The following is a 22,642-nucleotide window of genomic DNA, read 5'->3' on the forward strand; positions in this document are numbered from 1 at the left end:
TTTTCGAAAGTTTGGGAATTTTTTTTATTATTGGGTCTTTGACTCCTTGTGGGGGGAGGGTAGTTTGAGGACCATAATGGCTCGGAAACACTCCAAATAGTAAAAAAGTATACTTAAATTTAAGAAATTTTTGAAATTTTTCGTTAATTTGGAGTTTTGCGCTCCCCCCCCCCCCCTCCCCCAAAATTGGGTGCGAAGACGACCTTCGGTAAAAGTTCCACCATGCCCCGGACACTTTAGTTCGTAATGACTTAACTTTAATACAATTTTCTCCAATTTTTCGAAATTTTGTGGCTTTCACTTTTGAGAAAAGGGAGGGGGGGGGGGGGGGTTGGAGGTTCAGGACCTCGAATGTTTCGGAACACTCCATCTCGAAAGAATATATATTAGAAATTCCTAAAATTATCGAAATTTTGGGGCTTTTTCCCAGAGGGGGGCGGGGGGTTCTAGGACCAAAATGGCTCTAGAACGCTTAATATCGAAAGAGAAAGATTTTTTAAAAATTTCAAACTTTCGTAATTTTGGGGCTTTAACCACCTGGGGGGGGGGGGGGGGGCGATGTTGAAGACCCCGAAAGGCTCGGAAACACTACAAATCGAAAGAGATATAAAGGAAAACTTATTACCTAACTATGAATAATTTTCTAAATAAATTAATAAATAACTCTATGTTTAAGAATTTACGTACACACATAATATTAAACTTCAAACTATACACACCAAAAAAAAACTAAGGATGTTTTTGAAACTATTTTTTATTTGTCATAATGTTTAAAACATTTGTAGGATTTGTTGATACGTAAAACTGTGGTGGCCTTATTCCAAAGGAGTATTAAAATTAATAGAGATATCACTCCCTGTACACACCACAAATCTTTGAATTAAGTAAAAAAAAAAAAAAAAAAAAAAAAAACATAGTCCAAAATGAAAAACAAAAAGTATAAATAACAAATAATTTGTCAAAAAAATTTATTCAACTGGAATGACAATGTTAACATCCACCTGAAATTTAATAGAAGTAGGTAGGTAAGAATATATATATATATATATATATATATATATATATATAAGAAAATAAATGAAATTAAAACATACATAAATAAAATTATCTCACACTCAACCAAACATAATGTTTAATATGAAATAAAGGAAGATGGCAATTACACGTAACTATTCTAATTAATAAAAAAAATCGATCTACCTGAAATAGTAAAATTCAAATTTTTGAACAATATATTACATAATTGATAAATATTTCTGGTCTTCGGTCTCAGTAGCCCTGAGACTCTTGACGCTCAGCAGATTAATTATAAACACTAAACCAAACTCCTTGCAAATAAGTTATAAGTAGGTACTGTAAAAAAAATAATTAATTTGTAATATACAAAAACCGTATTGAAAATTGAAACAAATATGGCGACACTACAAACTGTCAAGATATTTATTTTTTTCTTACTCTCTACTTAGTTCCTTACAATAGCAAAAGGTAACATAATGGCTTGAAAGCTATTGCTCGGCAGACATAGAGGAATGACACTTAACAGTTTGTATATCTATGACACACGTTACATAAAATTAAGATATATTTTTTTAACCCGTTTAAATTTTTTTTTATTTTTTTTTTTAGACAAAAGATAGCCTATGTCCATCCCCAGGATATAATCTATCTCCTTGCCAAATTTCATTACGATCCGTTCAGCCGTTCAGCCGGGAAAAGGTAACAAACAGACAGACAGACAGAGTTACTTTCGCATTTATAATATTAGTAAGGATTCGTTCTTTGAACTGTTTCTGCAGAGAGAAAGATTGATATGGGATTTTTTTTGGACATATGCCATTGAAGCTTACGCTGTATGACATAAGAAAACTAAAGATGAATACGCATCCAAAAAGGAAATAAGCCAAAATAAGCCAAAATAAAAAAAATAATAAAATCCAATACAGCCCAGAAAATTCCGAGAAAGTAATTAGTAAAAAAAAAAAAAAAAAAAAAAAAAAAACATTACAACACAGACGGACACAGTGGGCTATCAACGACGAGTCAGTAGTAACAAGAACAGTAAATAAAGAAAACAAATGACCCTGAAAAACACAGCGAAAAACAGACTGAATAAACGATAATACTAAGCAGTAAATGTAGACAACACAACTACAACACAGACAGATGCACAGGCAACCTAACGATGTGACTAAAACAGATAAATTATGGCAGGCATAGTGTAAAAATTATAATATCCACCCCCGTGGATATATATATAAAAAATTAATCTAGCCTTGTTTTAAATTAGTTTAATTAAAACCTAATAAAATTTGTCAGAAATCCGGTATGGTCTAGTGGCTAGGATACCTGGCTCTCACCCAGGAGGCTCGGGTTCGATTCCCGGTACCGGAAGTGTTTTTCTTATTAATTTTCTTAATGCCAGCTTTCATACAGTTTCATACAGACATTTTTCAAAACTAGTTACTTATGAAGTGCCTAAGGTGCCCGTAGAAAAATTGTGAATGTTACAAACACTATAATTTAATTTAAAGAAAACATTGATTAAGGATTCAGATTATTTTATTGTTAGAATGAAAATTATTTCTTATGTATATGTATGTATATGTGTGTGTGTGATCAAAATATTTGACAAAAATGTTTTTATTGAAGAACCTCTTGAGAAACTGCATTGCGTGTTAATTATATCTGATCATTGAATAATCTTCCTTGCTGTGTATTCGATTCTATATACATACACATTCTCTTGACTTGCAGCTCTTGATCGTGACAAAGTCACATACTGTTGGCCGTGTGAAAATACTGGGGTCTCCAAATGGCTGCCAACGTGATCAATTGAACAATAGAAGTTATATTTTATTGCATATAAAGGTTATCTTAAGCAATGCTTCTCATTTAATATATGCTGGAAGAGGGTTCAAAATGGTAGCTTTGGTCCATTTCTCCACCTCTTTCCCTTTCCCACACACACACCAACTCACGCACGAGGGAAGCCTTCTTTTCACAGACGAGAGAGCCAAACTCCCGATCGTCATCTTCGGTTGTTTTTTTTTTTTGTTCATTGTAAATAGATATGGCGGTGTTGATAAAAGGAAAGACCTTAAACAAGGCAACGGTATTTATTTGTACGCCGCCATATTTTTTGTTTGCCGTGTGTCCGTGAATGTTTATTTTGGACAACTCATGATAACTAATGGTCAATTAGGTTAGTTTAGCTACATTATAAATACTTTAAAACATTGTGGACGGTTGATTTGGTTAGGATAGCTACATAAAAGATACTGTGAAATAATGTAAACGGTTTCCTAGCGCTAGATAGTTTCATATTAAAAAGGTTATTTGCTAAGCAACCATAAAATTATTTCACAGTATTTTTAATGTAGCTATACTTACCTAATATAAGCAACCATCCACAATGTTTTAAAGTATTTAAAATGTAGCTAACCTATCCTAATCGACCGCAAAATTTAATGCCACACCGGTTTATTCAATGAGATAGAACGGAGTATGACGTATGAGTAAGCTACATCCCAAATAAATACACCTGTTGTGGTACGGAAAAAAAAGCGAGCATGAACTTCGGGGAACTTCGGGTGTGGCTCTCTCGTCTGTGAAATGATGGCTTCCCCACGCACGACGCAGGTAGTTCCGTGCGGGTCGCCGGCGAGTGCGCATCGTGTTCCGAGCGCGGCGCGAGTCAAACGGGATGACGTTTCTGAAGTGAGACGCCAGTTATTGATTGTGTCACAAATAGTGTAATGTAACTATGTCAAACGTTCGAGTCAAAACGTTGCGTATAGTCTTTGCTAAAATGCCTCTGCCCTTGAATTTACACGAGTGGCTAGATACAGTTTTGAATGTAACGGAAGACCAAATAGAGGCGTTACAGCTTGACGGTCAACAAAACTGTATATTCTTGAAATTAGTTTCGTCTGGACCATGCGAAGCCAATTTGCGTCGCACCAAAGGACTGTCATCATTCATCACTGCCGATCAAGAACGGATCAGCGTCACTATTGAACACGCCATTGACAACTTAAAAATGGTAAGAATCCCTATCCTGCCAATATAGATAGAAACTCACAAAATTCTTACAGAACTAGTAGGATATGGCCGTGCAGTAACTTTGCAAGACGAGGTTTGGAGCACTAAATACAAGTATAAAGTAAAAACGGAAGTTCGTCTTGCGAAAATTGAAATTAAAAAATTTATTCCATCCTGTGTAACAATTGACGGGTATCGGGGTGTAGTTATATACCCGAAACAGCCGCGAACGTGTAGCTACTGCCAGTCCACTGCGCACGAGCGCATTGCTTGCCCGAGCCTCTAGAAGAGAGACGCGCGTGCCACGCGCTGGTGGGGCGCACCGAACGTGGCTGAAGGCAGTTCACGTAATCGGGCAAACGTAACTGTCATGTCTTCTGGAGAAGAGGAATTTCCTCCATTACACTCGCGTGACCGGGAACCACCGCTGCAGACGCCGGACGCGGAAACAGTTGAGGAGCGAGCCGTCAACCTAAAATCGCTTTTGACCGATGCGCGTCAGGCGAAGGCGGAAGAAACAACTTACCAACACTCCAAGCGAAATAAAACATTAGAACACACACAGGATGGTACAGCAATTCAAAATGTATTGCAACCTGATTTGTGGGCGGATGACATGGAGGCAGGTGAAAATGTAAACACGGACACACAAAGTAACAAAAAATATCGCACGAGATAAAAGACCGCACGAACGAGACAGACGTACCGGAACTAAAAGCCCAGCAAGGAAATCAATAGCACTGTCCAAATCAGAACAACCACAGCAAACTGACCGACGAGAATCCTTAGAACTTGCCAAATCAGTTATTGAAAAAATTCGTAGTTCACAAAGACAAGATCGTATGGAAAACTGACCCGCGGACAGACTCGTCTAACAACCATTGAGGAAATAAACAAAACAATACAACGCTTTCCTCAAGTCTGCCAGACTAGTTAATGTTTAACTCGGTTGTGAGGTTGTTTTTTGTGTGTGGTGGCGGATTTAGTGTATTTTTCTTTCATCAATGATTACAGTCCTCACCATAGTGACGTTAAATATTTGTGCGGTCTCAGTCCCTGCACAAATATCGGCTCTAGGAACATTTCTTCGAACCCAGTAAGTCGATTTTTTATTTTTACAAGAAGTTGTGACACACGATTTTTGTGGCTTTCAAACTTTCAATGTGTATACCAATGTTGGCGATCGGGGATGGAGAACAGCTATAGTAACTCGTGCTGGACTGGATATTCAAGACCTCCGTTGCCATCCATCAGGTCGGGTGATGGCAGGGCGTATCAACGATGTACTGCTGAACAATTATGTGCCCTCCGGAACTCAGGCTAGACGGGAAAGAACAGCATTTTTCAAAGTAGATTTGGTACCTTTCTTTAAACCTGCTTGCAACCATGTAGTTTTGGTGGCGATTTCAATTGAATCACTCAAGCAGATGACCACCAAGGAGGCGTGTATTCAAGAAACACAGCTCTCTCAACAATGATAACTCGCCTGGAAATGAGCGATACAACTGCCGGCAGGATAAACAGACAATTTACGTTTTTTACGACTTATAACCGATCCCGGATAGGCCGATTTTACATCAAAACACGGCATTTAAATAAAGTGCATCGATGCGATGTACTACCAGTAGCAATCAGTGACCATTGTGCGGTGATATTCACGTATGAAAAATTTGCCGAGGTTACACGGTATGGGCGAGGCACGCGGCGTCTCAACACGGAACTGTTACAAAATTCAGAATTGACAGCTGACTTCACAGAACAATGGCAACGATGGCAAGGACGGAAACAGCAGTTTCCTTCGGTTGCCATTTGGTGGGAGAAGTGTGTAAAACCGAATGTTGCGAGGCTTTTCAAACGGCATGCATATCGACTGGTAGAGGAACGACGGGGGACTTAACAACTTTTACGAAACCATACTGCACGAATTACAGCAACACGCAAACAGAGGGGAAAATGTAATGAACAATATACGAGCCACCAAACTAAAACTGTTAGTTTTGTACAGTCAAAAAATGCAAAAAGTCACTTACTATTACAAAATAAGAGCCTTTTTTACGATGAAAAGATCAGCTTATTTTCCATAATTAAAGAGCAACAGCAAGTTGTTGTAAAGCCATTGCCAGAATCCTGAACGACAATGGTATAACAATGCACGACCAACTCGAGATAGTGGGTGTACTAAGACAATACCTTTTGCAGCTGTACAAGAAACCAGAGACAGGACCAGATTTGATTCTGGCAGTGCTGTGGGAGTGTGAAATTAAAGTCAGTGATGATGTTAAGGAAGTAATGGAGGCGACATGTTTGGACGCGGAAATTAATAATATAATACAGCACTTGCCAACAAAAAGGTCAGTAGGCATTGGTGGGATACTCTATGAGTTCTACAAGGTCCTGTGGGAGATTATTGGCCCCGACTTCTGTGAAGTTGTACATGACATTCTTGCTCAAGGGGAGTTCTGCAAGTCCCACAAAGAAGGCATCATTTTTCTAATTTCAACATGCAGTGAAGCCAACAGACCTTAGACCAATAACGCTTCTTTTTACGGACTATAAAATAATAGCCCGGATATGCGCACAATGTTTAAAGTTAGGACTCAGTGATGTAATTGGTCCTGGCCAGACGTGTACGGTTCCAGGAAGATCCATTACACAGGGAGTACTTGCATTGCAAGATGTGCAACTACTTACATCCTTAGACCAGAATACAACTGCATTGTTAATCATCGACATGGAGAAGGCTTTCGACCGGGTTGACCACAATTATTTATTTCAAATAATTACCCACTTTGGATTCCCAGACACTACACTAACTTGGGTAAAAATTGGTGTGCACCGGAATATCCTCTCGGATGATTGTAAATTGATTTCTTACGCACCTTATACCGATTAACAGCTCTGTAAGACAAGGTTGTCCATTGTCAATGGTTTTATTTACAGTTGCCATCGAACCTTTATGTCGAATGTTAGAAACCAAATTGCAAGGCTTTCCTGTAAATCACATGTCGTTTAAACTTAATGTATATGCCGACGATTTCGCATTCATCATTAGATCAGAAGATGAAATCAAAACAGTTGCAAATTATCTAGAACTTTGCCGTTGTGTATCAAATTTGAAGGTAAATGCTAAAAAAACAGCAGTGTTGCAGCTGGGTGGCACAGAAGAAAATTTTCAAGATGTACACTCTTTTCGGTCCATGGATAAGATTAAAATACTAGGTGTGTATTTTCAAGTAGATGTACTGTGCAACATTACTGGGACGTAGTCACAAATAAATTGTGCACTAATAAAATAAGCACAAGCTATCGTCGTACGAACATATTGCAAAGGGTATCGCTTATAAAAACTTCATTACTTTGAAAGATGTGGTATGTGTCACATATTTTTCCTCTACCAAGAGAATATCATGCTCGTGTTCTATCGTACGTCGGTCATCTTCTGTGGAAATCGTATATCTAGCCAGGCCACAACTCTACCTACCTACAAACCAAGGGGGGCTGTGACTTGTTGATCATGGCGCAAAATGCAAAGCAATTTATCACGTGACAGCTATCGCCACTGTATTACGACAGACGGACATGAGGCGTATCTCCAAAAAACAGTCTGGGCGGAAACAGGGCGACTACCGCTCATATATCGAAGAGCCCAAGAGGCGCTCGCTACTGTTGTGCAAGCCATGCCCGAAGACTCAACTGCATCAGTCAAAAATCTGTATCACAGAACCATACAATCCCGGGAGACAATACCAGTCATAGTAAGTCGCACACCAAGAATCCATTGGATGCGAACTTGGAGAATTATTGCGGACATATATATTTCTTCGGTTTTACGATCGACAGCGTACAGTTTCTACAATAATCTCACAGCCACTGCTATGCGGAAATACAGGATACATCTAACAGACGACCCTACATGCGCGCTATATGGTAGTATTGATACAGCCTTGCAAAGTATAAGTGACTGCACGTATGCAGTGCCGATATGGCACTGGTGTCGCAGAAGAGTGCGGCGACTAATCAACGATGGTCAAGGTGACGTCAGCGACGAGCGTGTACGGCACTGCGACTTCTTCGTGTTCCCGTCCGTGAAGAGGAGAGCGGCGGCGTGGTTCATCCTGCAAGCTGGAGACTTCCTGAAGGACGACACGGTGCCGGTGACTCTGGGAAACTTCGTGCAAGTCCCGCGACAGGAGCGGTGGATCATGGCCCGCCGGGGCACGCTCCGGACATGGTTTGGAACATTCTTATTTTCGTTTTGAAAGGACACAGTTATATCTGGCTTGGCTACATCATGAACTGACAAAAATAAAAGTTTATTTGTATATTTCTGTGGATCTATTTCACTTTTTATATTTTATTTTTTACTAGCTAAACTCGGCCACGCTTTGCTGTGGCACAGTTTAATATTAATTCATTGTTTAATTTAATATTTTACTGTGCATGGCTGTGGAATGTAATAGAAGAAATAAAAATGTGTTTAGCTTAAATATTTTTATTGTAAAGCTAATGGAAGGACTACATTCCTTGTTTTCCCATTTTTTGCATAAACATATAGATCAGATGGTTTACCGACTCTGGAGCACCCGACATATAACTGTCCATGAGAGAAGCATTCATTTTCTAAATTCAAACCGCACACTTGCAAAGATTGTCCTTGTGCTTTATTGATGGTCATAGCGAACGCAAGGCGTATTGGAAATTGAAGTCGTTTGAACTCGAACGCCATATCTGTCGGAATAAGTGGCATTCGTGGAAGTAATACGTCTTCACCTTTATGAAGTCCAATCAAAATTGTTGCTTCAATAAGATTATCCATTAATTTTTTAACTACTAATCGTGTACCATTACATAATTAAGGCTGACAGATATTTCGAAGCAATATAATTGGCACACCAATTTTCAAATTCAAAATATGTGGTGGTAATCCTGGAACATCGAGTGAATTGAGAAATTCCGTTGGAAAGTTCACTGCTTCATTTTGGTGCACTACTGAATCAATAGATTTGTATGTCATTGTTTCACCTTCGATTCTGTTTATAATACTATTGTTCATATCGTGTACGTCAACATTTTTAGCCGCTAGAATGGCTCTTTCGCTCAACCATGCATGATTTTTGAATTTTGTTTCGATGTTTTGGAATACCTTGTCTACTAATTCCTCTTTTGAATCTACGATGTTGCATAAATCAGATGATAAGCTGATTTTTCCTGTTTCTGGATTTGTAGGTACAGTGCCGTTACCAACTTCAATTAATTGTCTTGAAAATATGACTGCTGTTGGATCGTTCTGAAGTTTAACTCGCATATTCGTGGTTAAATGCATTTTTTTTACTGTGCTCCAAAAATTTGAATATTTTAAGCAGGCATGCAATTCATCAGCAGGTGTTGAGCGAGGTATCACTGGGAGCGTTTGCCTGAAATCACCGGATAGTAACACCAACACTCCCCCAAATGGATCTGGATTATTTCGCAAATATTTCAGTGTATGGTCTAATGCTTCCAATGACTTTTTGTGAGCCATTGTACACTCATCCCATACAATGATTTTGCACGTCTGAAGAACTTTTCCCATTCCTGATGTTTTTGAAATGTTACATGTTGGACTTTCTGTGCATTGCATGTTTAGTGATAGTTTAAGAGCTGAATGCGCTGTTCTACCTCCTTCCATTAATGTTGCAGCAATACCCGAGGAAGCAAGAGCTAATGCAATATGGCCATTTGAACGGATCGTAGCAAGGATTAAGGAAATTAAGAATGTTTTTCCAGTTCCACCTGGAGCATCCAAAAAGTACAATCCACCGGATTGGTTGGCCACAGCTTGTATGATAGTATTATATACTATATTTTGTTCTTGAAGGAGTCTCGGTGTATTTTCCTGGACGAACAATTTTCATAACAACGTACGTGATTATAACAAATTATAATAGCAATATATAAGATAAAGGCTGCATCCGAATACTGACCTAATGGATCCCTTAGCTAAGGGATCCACTAAAAGTGCATCGTAGTGGACGCGGCCATCTTTGTGTTGAATCCGAATTATCACAAGGGATGCCGATGCATCCCTTCACGCATCCACTAATTCGAGATTTCTAGGGATGCGACACTCGCATCCACTAACGCGTCCCTACATCCATTAGCTTCGGAATCGGGTTTTATTTTGTTTGTGTATTATAGCCTATATTACTTCAGATTTTCAGCATAAGATTTGTTTAAAACATAAGCGAAAGTGTTAACTTAAACAGAGACAAATGAAGACGTTAATAAATATAATCAAAATACGAATTTAAACTTAAAGGATAATTCAAAACTCATAAGTATTTTTAATGTTTACAATTTATAAAATGTATTTTATTTGGATCGCTAACATGTATAACATACACGTTACATTATTTTTTAATTGGTAGGTATTAATTATTTACGTTTTGCTGAATATTCGTAGATATTCCTACACAAAATGGCTGCGTGAACATTAGTACGACTGACAGTCAACAGGTGGTGCTAGCAGTAAAAGTATTCGGATACTATCCATCCATTAGAAATGCGTCCTCTACATTGTGGCTGCATTTGCTAAAGCTAGATTTACACGACACAATATGCACGCAATTTCCATGCAATCTGTTAGTATTGCATTGCAGCTCACACTAAAAATTCTCGGAATTTCACACGCGATGCAAGCTACGGCGCAATATCTGAGAATAGATCATGCTCTATATTTTGACGCAAGTTGCGCAGAACAAGCACTGTGATTGGTCGTTCTCTATAGTAAATTTACGCGCGTAGTTGTAAATATAAACAAAAACAAGCACTTTACAAACATGGAATGGACACCCGAGTGTGTTTTGCTGGTCTTGGATGAATATCAAAAATATCCAGTTCTGTAAAACACAAAATCGCCAAATTACCATAACAAACATTTGCAGAAATACTTGAAATATTTGTACAGAAATGTGGCGGGAACAAAACAGATCACATGTTTATTGCATGGGGAATTTGCGCTGTGTAAATGAGAGATTGCATGCAATAATTGCACGAGAGCTTGCATGCAAGGAGCTGTGTGAGAAGTGAATTGCATAGTGTAAAACCAGCTTAAGGGATGTAGGGATGTGTGTGCTAAGGACGCATCCCTATGTATTCGGATACAGCCATAAGCTATAAGATAAGAATAATTTAATTTTCAAATGTATTGTACGAAATGTATTTTTTAATTTAAACGTATTTTTATCAATAGAGTCGAAAGAATATACTTTCAAATTAAATAAAGTTTTTTATTCTTTCTTGAAATATATATATATATACATATTTGTGTAAATTATAGTCGTCAAGGCACAATGGTCGAGTAGCCAGTCTGCCTTGGGATTCCGAGGCGCGCGGACGTGTTTACATGCGAATGCATTCGACTTACGTGAGTACAGTTCGTGCCGCGCGATTTCAGAAGTGTTCAGCTAGGCTCGGCCTGCTTACATTAATCTACATTGCTACCACAGCCATATTATCCTATTAATATGGATGTGCATACACCTACCAAACGCGTCAACACGCTTAGTGTGAAGTGTCAAACGAAGCCATTCGCCATGGATCTTCACAACTGGATGGACGAGATACTCCGAATAAAAGAAGACGAGCTGGTGGCTGTCCAAATGGACGGGCGTCAACGCTGCATATTTATCAAGTTAACATCCATGCTCCACTGCGAACGGATCATGAGACTGACTGGCGGTTCATCGCAGATTCTAACAGCATCGGGTGAGTCTATTTTGGCTGACATTGAAATTGCCCTAGACAACCTAAAAACTGTACGTGTGATAAACCTTCCTGTTGAAGTCACTAATGATAATATAGTTAAGGCGCTGACTCCGTACGGTAAAGTATTGTCCTTAATTGACGAACTTTGGGGGGGACACTGCAAATACAAAGTTAAAACCGGTGTACGTGTGGTCAAGATTGAGTTAGATAAGGACATACCATCAGTACTTACGGTCTAGGGTCATACAGGCGTGGCCCTGTACGACGGCCAGCCTCAGACATGCAGTATATGCCACACGCCGGGACATGCGCGGGCCGCCTGCCCCATTGCACCGCGCCGCGACACACCGGCCCCTGCCCCTGCCGCGGCCGGGCGCTCGTGGGCGCAGGCGCTCGTGGGCGGAGTGCGCGGCGCGGCTCCGGACAAGAGTGACACACGTGACACCACAGCGGCGCAGGAGAGCAGCGCTACCTTCCGTAGACCTCCGGTTCAAACCCCAACGGGGGAACACCCGACTGGGAGTGCTCGGGACATGGTTTCAATAAAGGGTATATTGGCAAACACTTCACCATTGCTGGAAATTGACATGGGGGAGTTACTCTCTACTGAGGGCGGGGATGTTAGTGCAGGAACCACAGACGCACACATTGGGGACAGAGAACAGGCAGATGACGAAATGACAGGGAAACGTGGCGATAAACAACATCCACGTAAAAAAGGGAGTACTGAGGATGTGCGCGGGGAAGGACGTACAGGGAAGAAATTTCGTCAAAACAGTCGAAGTCCCAGACGGAATAAAATTGTCCCTGACAGCCCTCAATCACAACGAGCTCACTCTCTTGCCGTAGCCAAACAAGCCATAGGAAAGTGTGAGGACTCACACGGCTTGCCTTCGGTGATAACTCCATAAACGTTCATCAATAAGGAGGGGTCATGGCCAGCGTTTTGACAGTTGCAACTGTAAATGTCTGTGCCATGGAGATGGCATGCAAATACCGTGTGTTATATACACTAGCTTACGCTCACGCCATCGACGTAATTTTTTTACAAGAATTACCAATAAATCAGATCCCGCACTTCGATAACTGCAATGTGTATACAAATGTTGGCACCCACGGAAGAGGTACGGGTATCATTACACGGAATGGATATCAGCTTATAAATATCCGAGCACACCCCTCGGGACGAATCATTGCGGGAACTCTTGTCATGCCTTCTCTACCACCTGGAAATGACTTGTTGGAACTAGCTCTATGTGTGAACGTGTACGCCCCTTCGGGCTCACAAAACAGCCAAGCCAGGACGAACTTTTACAGACAAGAAATATTACCATTCTTGGAAGGTGACCGCAACAAAATAATATTTGGTGGTGATTTCAACTGTGTGCTGAACCTTATTGACCACCATGGAGGAGCATATACGACTAACACAGCGTTACAAGATTTAGTCTCAGCCATACAAGTTGAGGATGCAGTTGATATTCTGCTAGTTCCTCGACCCCACTTTACGTTCCATGGCCATGCGTCTAGTACGCGGTTGGACCGGTTTTACTTTTCCAAAAGCAACCGCAATTCAGTGGTCAGTTATGACGTCATACCGGCGGCCTTCACAGATCACTCCCTTGTACTTTGCACTCTCTCTTACCCCACACTCAACCCTGTTCGCGGGCGAAACTACTGGCGCCTGCAGACACGATTATTGGGACAAGATGAGGTGGATGTGGAATTCCAGCAACGGTGGATTTTGTGGACTAGGCAGAAACACCGATACGCTGATGTCGCGGAATGGTGGGAACATTGTGTAAAACCGGGCATTCGTCGCCTCTTTCAATACCACGGAGCACGTGTCCGACGGGAGCAAGCCTCACTCTTGTACCTATATGAGCGGGCTCTGCGAGATCTCGGCGCGGCAGCTATGACAGTGACGAACGACAAGGCAAAAGAGTGTCGGCTCAAAGAAAAAATTATGACCATTCATAGGAAATATATGGAAGAACGGCTGCACTTCCTTCACACAAATAGCGCTTTACAAAATGAGAGGCTCAGCTTATATTCCTTGGAAAACGAACAAAAATGTAAGACTAAACGACAGATTGACGCGTTGACGACAGCTGATGGCAGTACTCTCCGAGACACAACGGCCATTGCGACCGCCTTCCGTATTCATTATACCGACTTGACGTCGTACCTCCTCTTTATTAAACAAAATCCCGGGTCACAGTCCTGTCCGCGGCGCAACACTCCAGCCATGGCCCTGGTAGTGCCACCACTCGTCACCAGATGACAGTGTAAATATAAAGAGACAATGTATCAAAGTTATATTATATATGTTATTATTGTAAATATTTAGGTAGATTATTAAGTGTATGCTGGAAGTATGTTTTGTAGATGTGGAAATAATATTGTAAAATGCAAAAGATCATCATCAGGCAAAAGAGATAGAAATATGTAAAACTTTAACACATATGGTTCTAGAAGAAACTTGTATAAATTGTGCGGGCTAACAAGCCTAGACAGCTTTCATCTCCCAGCCAATCTGGGAGTAGAAATACCTTTGTGAGCTTTCCTCTCTCCCAGCCAATCTGGGAGAATAAATATTACATCAGGCAAAAGTGGTATCATTGGCTTGAATTCCTCATCTTCCTTTCCTCAGCTAGCGACTCTTCGTGAGACCGCGGGCTTTCCTTCTCTCGCACCTATCCGCTAGCGACTCCTTGTGAGACCGTGGGCAATCCTCTGCTAGCGACTCTTAGTGAGACCGCGGGCTTCCTTCGTTCTCTCTCATTCCACCTCTCTCCCATTCTCTTGAGCTAGCGACTCCTCGTGAGACCGCGGACTTCCTTCTACCTCTCTCTACCCACCCATCTGCTAGCGACTCTTCGTGAGACCGCGGGCATCCCTCTCTCCAACCTCCAACCTTTCCGCTAGCGACTCTTCGTGAGACTGCGGGCATCCCTCTCTCCAACTTCCAACCTTTCCGCTAGCGACTCTTCGTGAGACCGCGGGCATTCCTCTCTTCTACACCCAATCTTCCTGCTAGCTACTCCTTGTCAGCATGTCCTCGGTCAGCTGCACTGGGCCGAACGGTCCACTCCCGCCTCAGAGTGTGAGGCTGCTCTACCAAAGAGCTGGCGCCGGGCAAACAACACAACAACTGAACGACCGAGCGACGTCCACCCCGTCTCCACAGCTTCACCAGAGACGAGGCCGCGACAGACTTATACTCGGAACACCAGGTCGATTTTGACGCCGGAACTTCCTTCATACAACGAGTAACAGCCCGCCTGAGCGACAATGCGCGGGATCTTCTGGAGAGTGAGATTACAGACGAAGAAATTGCGCAAGTTGTTCATGATGCTCCGAAAAGAAAATCTCCGGGAAAGGATGGAATATCGTATGAATTCTATCAAACATACTGGACAATAATAAAAACTGATTTTTGTAAAATGGCACGTACAGTGCTTCAACGCGGTGCCCTTTGCAAGTCTCAAACAAACGGTATCCTGGTTTTAATTCCAAAGAAAAATAAACCGATAAACCTGGTGGATTACAGGCCTATAACTCTACTGTGCACGGACTATAAAATCATCGCCCGTACAATTGCACAAAAATTGAAACGTGTACTGCCCGAACTCGTTGGACCCGAGCAATGTTGCGCAGTTCCAAATAAATCTATTATACAGGGGATTGCGGTACTACGTGATGTACAGCTCCTTGCCAAATCCTTGCCCGATCCAGTGGCATTACTCAACATTGACCTTGATAAAGCCTTCGACAGGATACACTGGGGTTTTCTCGACAGACTCCTAACTCATGTCGGATTTCCACAAATTACGGTCCGCATGCTTCACACTCTGCGTAAATGCTCTACGACGCAGATTTCTATTAATGGGAAACTGGGCGAAGAAATTAATATCCGCTCTTCCGTGCGTCAAGGGTGCCCCTTGTCCATGGCACTGTTTGTACTGTATATAGAACCATTGCTCCGGACACTCCATGAGACTTTAACAGGAATTAGCATTGCCAGCCACCGGATCACATACAGTGCCTATGCTGACGATGTTACCTGCATAATTCGGAGTGAAGATGATGTACTCAGGACATCAGCCGCCTTGACCAGTTTCAGCCAAGCCTCTACCGCCCAAGTAAATGCCATAAAAACAAAAATAGTAGACCTCAAGATGGCGCCCCATCTGCTGCAGCAGGTGAGGCCATACACCAGAACCGAAACATTACGCACACTAGGAATCACCTTCATGCAAAATACAAGACAAATGGACAAGGTTAATTGGGACTCTGTGGTGAACAACGTACGAGGAACACTTGTAGCTGCACGTCTACGAAATATAAACATTATTCAGAGAGTGCACATAGTTAACATGTACATGTTATCCAAATTGTGGTATGTCGCACAGCTGATTCCCATGTCTCGTGGTACAGAGGCACAAATACGACAATATGTCGGTTGGTTCGTATGGCATGGATTTCTATTCCGAACAGGTCGTGAGCAAATTACACAGAAACCTCATATTGGTGGATTGGGGCTAATTGACCACCATCTGAAGGCCAAAGCCCTGTTTGGGAAAACTATTGTCCAACGATTAATGACCGACGATGTAGTCTTCGCGGCATTACATCACGCCGTGTGGACGAATGAGAGGCTTCTTCCGCGCACCTATATAGTAGCACTTCATGACTTGCGATCGCAGATAAATGAATTGCCCGACGGGGAGTGTGTAACTACCCCGCTATTATACGACAAATATTGCCAAACGGTCAAAATTACTCCCAAAATACAGTCAAAATGGCCGTACTTCAACTGGACGCGTATATGGAAGAACATAGCGGACGACGAATTATCAACATCTCTCCGAGCGTCAGCTTTTGCCTTTGTCAATGATCTCACCCCTACGAAGATTAGAAGACGACAAATCTCCCTCGACAATGACGACATTTGTGACCTATGTGGCCAATGTGATACAGCGCTTCACCGAGTCTCTAGTTGTGTCTACTCTAAACCTCTGTGGCTCTGGTGCAGGAGACGTGTAGCAAGACAACTCAATGTCCCGATCCATGACATAATCGTACAGAAAATTTGCTTTTTTGATTTCACAGTGTTTCCGACCGTCAAACGTAGAGCAATAGTGTGGCTCATAATGAACCTGCTTGACTTTTCCTTACACACCCCAACGCCGTATTCTGTACGTGACTTTGTCGACCAACTTCGCTGTGCCCGGTGGAGTATGATCAATTACAAAACGTTGCAACCTCGGTTTGGTCCTTACCTGTTTTTCTTTTGATCTGTGTACCGAACCAAGTAATGTAATGGTAATGTCTGAGTGAATGTCAAATGTAAAATGTAAAATGTGGAAGGGTGGGCATGCGCACTTGAGCCTCTGCCCTATACTTTTCCTATGTATATGTACCATGCCACCTGCATGAAGCTAATTGTAAAATAATAATAATAATAATAATAATAATAATAATAAAGTGGTTAAGGCGTCTGACTAGAAATCAGATTCCCTCTGGGAGCGTAGTTTCGAATCCTACCGACTGCGACTTAATTTTTAATATTCTAAATGGTTTTGTGAGAAAGTCATTTCAGCTTACTGCTCAGATTACGTTTTAGCGATTATTTGAAACATTTGGTTACTTAGAAGATAATAATACTCCTTGCCGATAATGTATGTATGTATGTTACTTAGAAGTGCATAATAACCCTTGCCGATAATAGTAGTATGTAAATGGGGCTACTGGATCAGGCCTCAGGCGGTGGAGCCGGGAGCCGACCGCCATCTTGGATTGTGACGTCACGGCGGCCATCTTGGATTGTGACGTCACGGCGACCATATTGGATAAGCGTAACGGGGCACAGTGTAACGGGACACATCGTAACGGGACATAATGTAACGGGACAAGTAGATCACGGCGGCCATTTTGGATCCGTCATCTTGGATCCGCCATTTTGGTTGACGTCATTGTGTTCTCGAAAATTCCGGTGATGTGTTTTCCGCCATATTGGATGATGACGTCACCGTTGCAATTTTCGTTACGGTCGCCATCTTGAAATTTGGACGCCATCTTGAAAATCTTTATTTATTATCCGATTTTAATGAAAAAAATTCCAAAATTCATCAAAAAATTAACATATTTGAATTCTGTTTGATTATATCGATGTACGTCCTTCCCGACGAGAGTAAACAGTCGATCCTTCCTCCATGAAAGCTACCTAGACTGATCTATCACCACCAATACCAAGGTATATATCGTCAACTGATATGACATCATGTCCGCCATCTTGTCTTCATCCACTGGAGACCACCATCTTGTTTTCATCTGCTAGATTGTGCCGATATCATGTAGTATAATTATCTGGTCACCACACCTTTGACCTTGACATTGAACTTTGACCTTGACCTTGAACTTTGACCTTGACCTTGAAATTTGACCCTGACCTTGAAATTTGACCCTGACCTTGAAATTTGACTCTGACCTTGAAATTTGACCTTGACCTTGAAATTTAACCTTGACCTTGAAATTTGACCTTGACATTGATATTTGGCCTTGACCTTGAAATTTGACCTTGACCTTGAAATTTGACCTTGACCTTGAAATTTGACCTTGACCTTGAAATTTGACCCTGACCTTGAAATTTGACCTTGACCTTGAAATTTGGCCTTGACCTTGAAATTTGACCTTAACCTTGAAATTTGACCTTGACCTTGAACTTTGACCTTGACCTTGAAATTTGACGTTGACCTTGAAATTTGACCTTGACCTTGAAATTTGACTTTGACCTTGAAATTTTATTTTGTCCTTGAAATTTGACTTTGTCCTAGTCGACCATCATGGATCCGACATTTTATGTTCAGTACATGCTACCAGGAGCGACTACCTGCTGGAGTACACCATCTTGTGTGTGTACTCGTATTATAGAGTACATTTCCATCTGGTTAATTTTATTCTAACCCGCTACATTGCAGTAATCATTTATTACCGAGGTGCCCCCGCCATCCTGAAATTTGGGCGACATCTTGGAATAGTGTAATTATTTAGCTAGAAATGCGGGAAAAATTCCAATAGTCTCCGGAAAAAAAAATCAATTAATTCACAAATTGAATCGATGGATCCCTGTCCACGGTTCGATTCTTGACCAGAGACATTTGTAACTAATTATTAAATAAATGTTAGGTTCTGTTTTCCATTACCTTTCGCGGAGTTTATTAATCATTCACTCTACGAAAATCAACTCAAGTCAATATACCGGACCAACGAATTAAATCAGTGCCGATTAGCCTATTATGAAAGTCTAATTTTTCAATAATCTGAATAACATATAAGCCGTTCATGTACAAAGCCACACATATAGATCAATTGCCTTCAGTCCATGAGACCGAGTCATGTCATTATCAGACGTATAGGCTAGTCATTTCAGGACCACATGACAACACGAGAAGAATGACTGTGTTAAAAATCCACTGCGCAATATGATAAGTTGTGTTCGATGTAGCAAGTCGTTTACACGGAGAGAGAGCCTAAAAAGACATGGCAGAACTTGTAGCGCCAAGCCTGCGTACAAGCTAGAGGACAACAATGAATCTACTTCTTTTGCGATCGTTAGTGAGCATCCCGCATCCCGCATAAAATAACTAAATATTATTTACCTGCAAGCAACATGTGGCGATATCTGTTGTTGAAAAGCAGAACTACATGCATAAAGTACTTTTGCATGAGATATATTAATTCTCGCTGATGAAATATGAAAAAATTTCTATTTAAGTATTGAATCTAATTTAAAACACTCAATTGGTATCTGGCATTAGTCTCAGTAACTAATATGAATTCCGATTTGGGATCTGACGCTGTTTCGAAAGAACATAGGTGTAAGTTTTGCAGTAAAGAGTTTATCTTGAGAAAGAATAAAAGACAACACGAGAAGAATGACTGTGTTAAAAATCCACTGCGCAATATGATAAGTTGTGTTCGATGTAGCAAGTCGTTTACACGGAGAGAGAGCCTAAAAAGACATGGCAGAACTTGTAGCGCCAAGCCTGCGTACAAGCTAGAGGACAACGATGAATCTACTAGCCTAAGGAAGAGTGATCTGCATTACGACAATAATTTTCTTGGCTCTTCCGATCTCGACAAAGAACTTAAATTGAAGAAGGTTGATGATTTACGGAAGAATGAAGACAATGGAAGAATCCTTAACGTGAAAAGTAAGAATATATTCCAGCCGAATTCAAGTAGATCTTTCCTACTTTGTAAAAATGATGGACTCCTAAAAAGGAAGCACGAAGACGATGAAGACACTTCAACATCATCAACATCGAATTATTACGGTAAATTGGGTGAAGACGATTCCTTCTACGGTGATTGTTACAGTGACTCTGAGGCTGTTGACAAAGACATAGACTATGATGAAGCACCTAAAGCTGCCAAGATCGAAGAATGTGGCGGTGTCCTGAGACCGAAACGATGGAAACGACGTGATATATTAAATAAATCTGATCAAGCTTGTGATGATCACCGTCTCAAACATGAAAGTTACCCTGAGGTTGGTGGTAAAACGGAAGACACCAGAGATCATAATATTTATTATAAAGGTGCAAGGAAGATGGTGGTAGAAGAGAATGATTACACATCATGGAAAGATCCAAACATATTGGTTGACCGGCTAAGACTACTACATGGTTCGCTTTGTGCAGGAAACTATTCGTGCATCAAAGAAATATCCTTCATACTCAAGGAACTGAGGAATGCTGGCTACATACAATATTGACTTGTTTTACTTGCATTTGTATAATGTAAAGCAATAAAATAAATAATTTAAATTATAAGAATGTAATGTTTTTATTTCTTGTATTATGATTTCTTACTAAGACTTAGATCTCGTAACTTGTGCTTCCTTTTTGCCTTTTTTAGTTGATGCAGCTTCCAAATGTGCTTCCTTATTCGATGATGCATCCAAAATGTGCTGCCTTTTCGTTGGCGGTGCTTCCAAATGTGCTGCCTTTTCGTTGTCGGTGCTTCCAATGTGCTGCCTTTTCGTTGTCGGTGCTTCCAAATGTGCTGCCTTTTCGTTGTCGGTGCTTCCAAATGTGCTGCCTTTTCGTTGTCGGTGCTTCCAAATGTGCTGCCTTTTCGTTGTCGGTGCTTCCAAATGTGCTGCCTTTTCGTTGTCGGTGCTTCCAAATGTGCTGCCTTTTCGTAGTCGGTGCTTCCAAATGTGCTGCCTTTTCGTAGTCGGTGCTTCCAAATGTGCTGCCTTTTCGTTGTCGGTGCTTCCAAATGTGCTGCCTTTTCGTTGTCGGTGCTTCCAAATGTGCTGCCTTTTTGTTGTCGGTGCTTCCAAATGTGCTGCCTTTTCGTTGTCGGTGCTTCCAAATGTGCTGCCTTTTCGTTGTCGGTGCTTCCAAATGTGCTGCCTTTTCGATGACGGTGCTTCCAAATGTGCTGCCTTTTCGTTGTCGGTGCTTCCAAATGTGCTGCCTTTTCGTAGTCGGTGCTTCCAAATGTGCTGCCTTTTCGTTGTCGGTGCTTCCAAATGTGCTGCCTTTTCGTTGTCGGTGCTTCCAAATGTGCTGCCTTTTCGTTGTCGGTGCTTCCAAATGTGCTGGCTTTTCGATGACGGTGCTTCTAAATGTGCTGCCTTTTCGTAGTCGGTGCTTCCAAATGTGCTGCCTTTTCGTTGTCGGTGCTTCCAAATGTGCTGCCTTTTCGTTGTCGGTGCTTCCAAATGTGCTGCCTTTTCGTTGTCGGTGCTTCCAAATGTGCTGCCTTTTCGTTGTCGGTGCTTCCAAATGTGCTGCCTTTTTGTTGTCGGTGCTTCCAAATGTGCTGCCTTTTCGTTGTCGGTGCTTCCAAATGTGCTGCCTTTTCGTTGTCGGTGCTTCCAAATGTGCTGCCTTTTCGTTGTCGGTGCTTCCAAATGTGCTGCCTTTACGTTGTCGGTGCTTCCAAATGTGCTGCCTTTTCGATGACGGTGCATCCAAATGTGCTGCCTTTTCGTTGTCGGTGCTTCCAAATGTGCTGCCTTTTCGTTGTCGGTGCTTCCAAATGTGCTGCCTTTTCGTTGTCGGTGCTTCCAAATGTGCTGCCTTTTCGTTGTCGGTGCTTCCAAATGTGCTGCCTTTTCGATGACGGTGCTTCCAAATGTGCTGCCTTTTCGTTGTCGGTGCTTCCAAATGTGCTGCCTTTTCGTAGTCGGTGCTTCCAAATGTGCTGCCTTTTCGTAGTCGGTGCTTCCAAATGTGCTGAGTAGTATAGGAATGACGGAACTAGATCTGGCGCTGGCGCGTGGTGCCGGTGCCGGTGTCCGCCATCTTGGATTTGTGACGTCACGGCGGCAAAAATTTCTCAAAATTCCTCAAAAATGACTCAAAATGACTCAAAAATTCCCGTTTTAAGAAAAAATTTCTTGTTTTCGAGGGAAAAATTCCCATTTCGAGGGAAAATTTCCCGTTTTATTCCTCAAAAATCCCAACGGCTAGAAATGTCCTGATAGAGGCTTAAGCATCCTTAACTCAAGCCTCAGTTAAGCCTCTATCAGGATGTGACCTTGACCTTTGACCTTGACCCCGACGGCCATCTTGGATCCACCATCTTGGATGACATCATTTCGTTTTCTCGAACATTCCGGCATTGTGTTATCCGCCATTTTGAATTATGACGTCACCGTTGCAATTTCCGTTACGGCCACCATCTTTAACTTTTTTATTCATTATCCGATTTTAACGAAAATTTTTTTTAAAATTATAAAAAAATTTAAATAATAAAATTTTAATAAATTTTTTTTAAAAATCATACATTAACGACACGGAGTTTGGAGTCCTCGGTTCGAACCCGGTGAGGG

General features: G+C 41.4%; 1 long non-coding RNA gene and 1 other non-coding gene across 2 annotated transcripts in view; both read left to right on the forward strand.

Moving 5' to 3' along the window:
- The window catches only part of LOC134529254 (uncharacterized), a 132,477-nt gene that overhangs the window by 87,388 nt on the left and 22,447 nt on the right, over positions 1 to 22,642 (forward strand). The gene's annotated exons all lie outside the window — the stretch shown is intronic.
- Trnae-cuc (transfer RNA glutamic acid (anticodon CUC)) lies at positions 2,320 to 2,391 on the forward strand. Its single transcript has one exon. It is a non-coding gene; the product is annotated as a tRNA-Glu (tRNA).

The sequence above is a fragment of the Bacillus rossius genome, chromosome 1 (genome assembly GCF_032445375.1).
Source record: "Bacillus rossius redtenbacheri isolate Brsri chromosome 1, Brsri_v3, whole genome shotgun sequence".
NCBI classification, from domain to species: Eukaryota; Metazoa; Arthropoda; class Insecta; order Phasmatodea; family Bacillidae; genus Bacillus; species Bacillus rossius.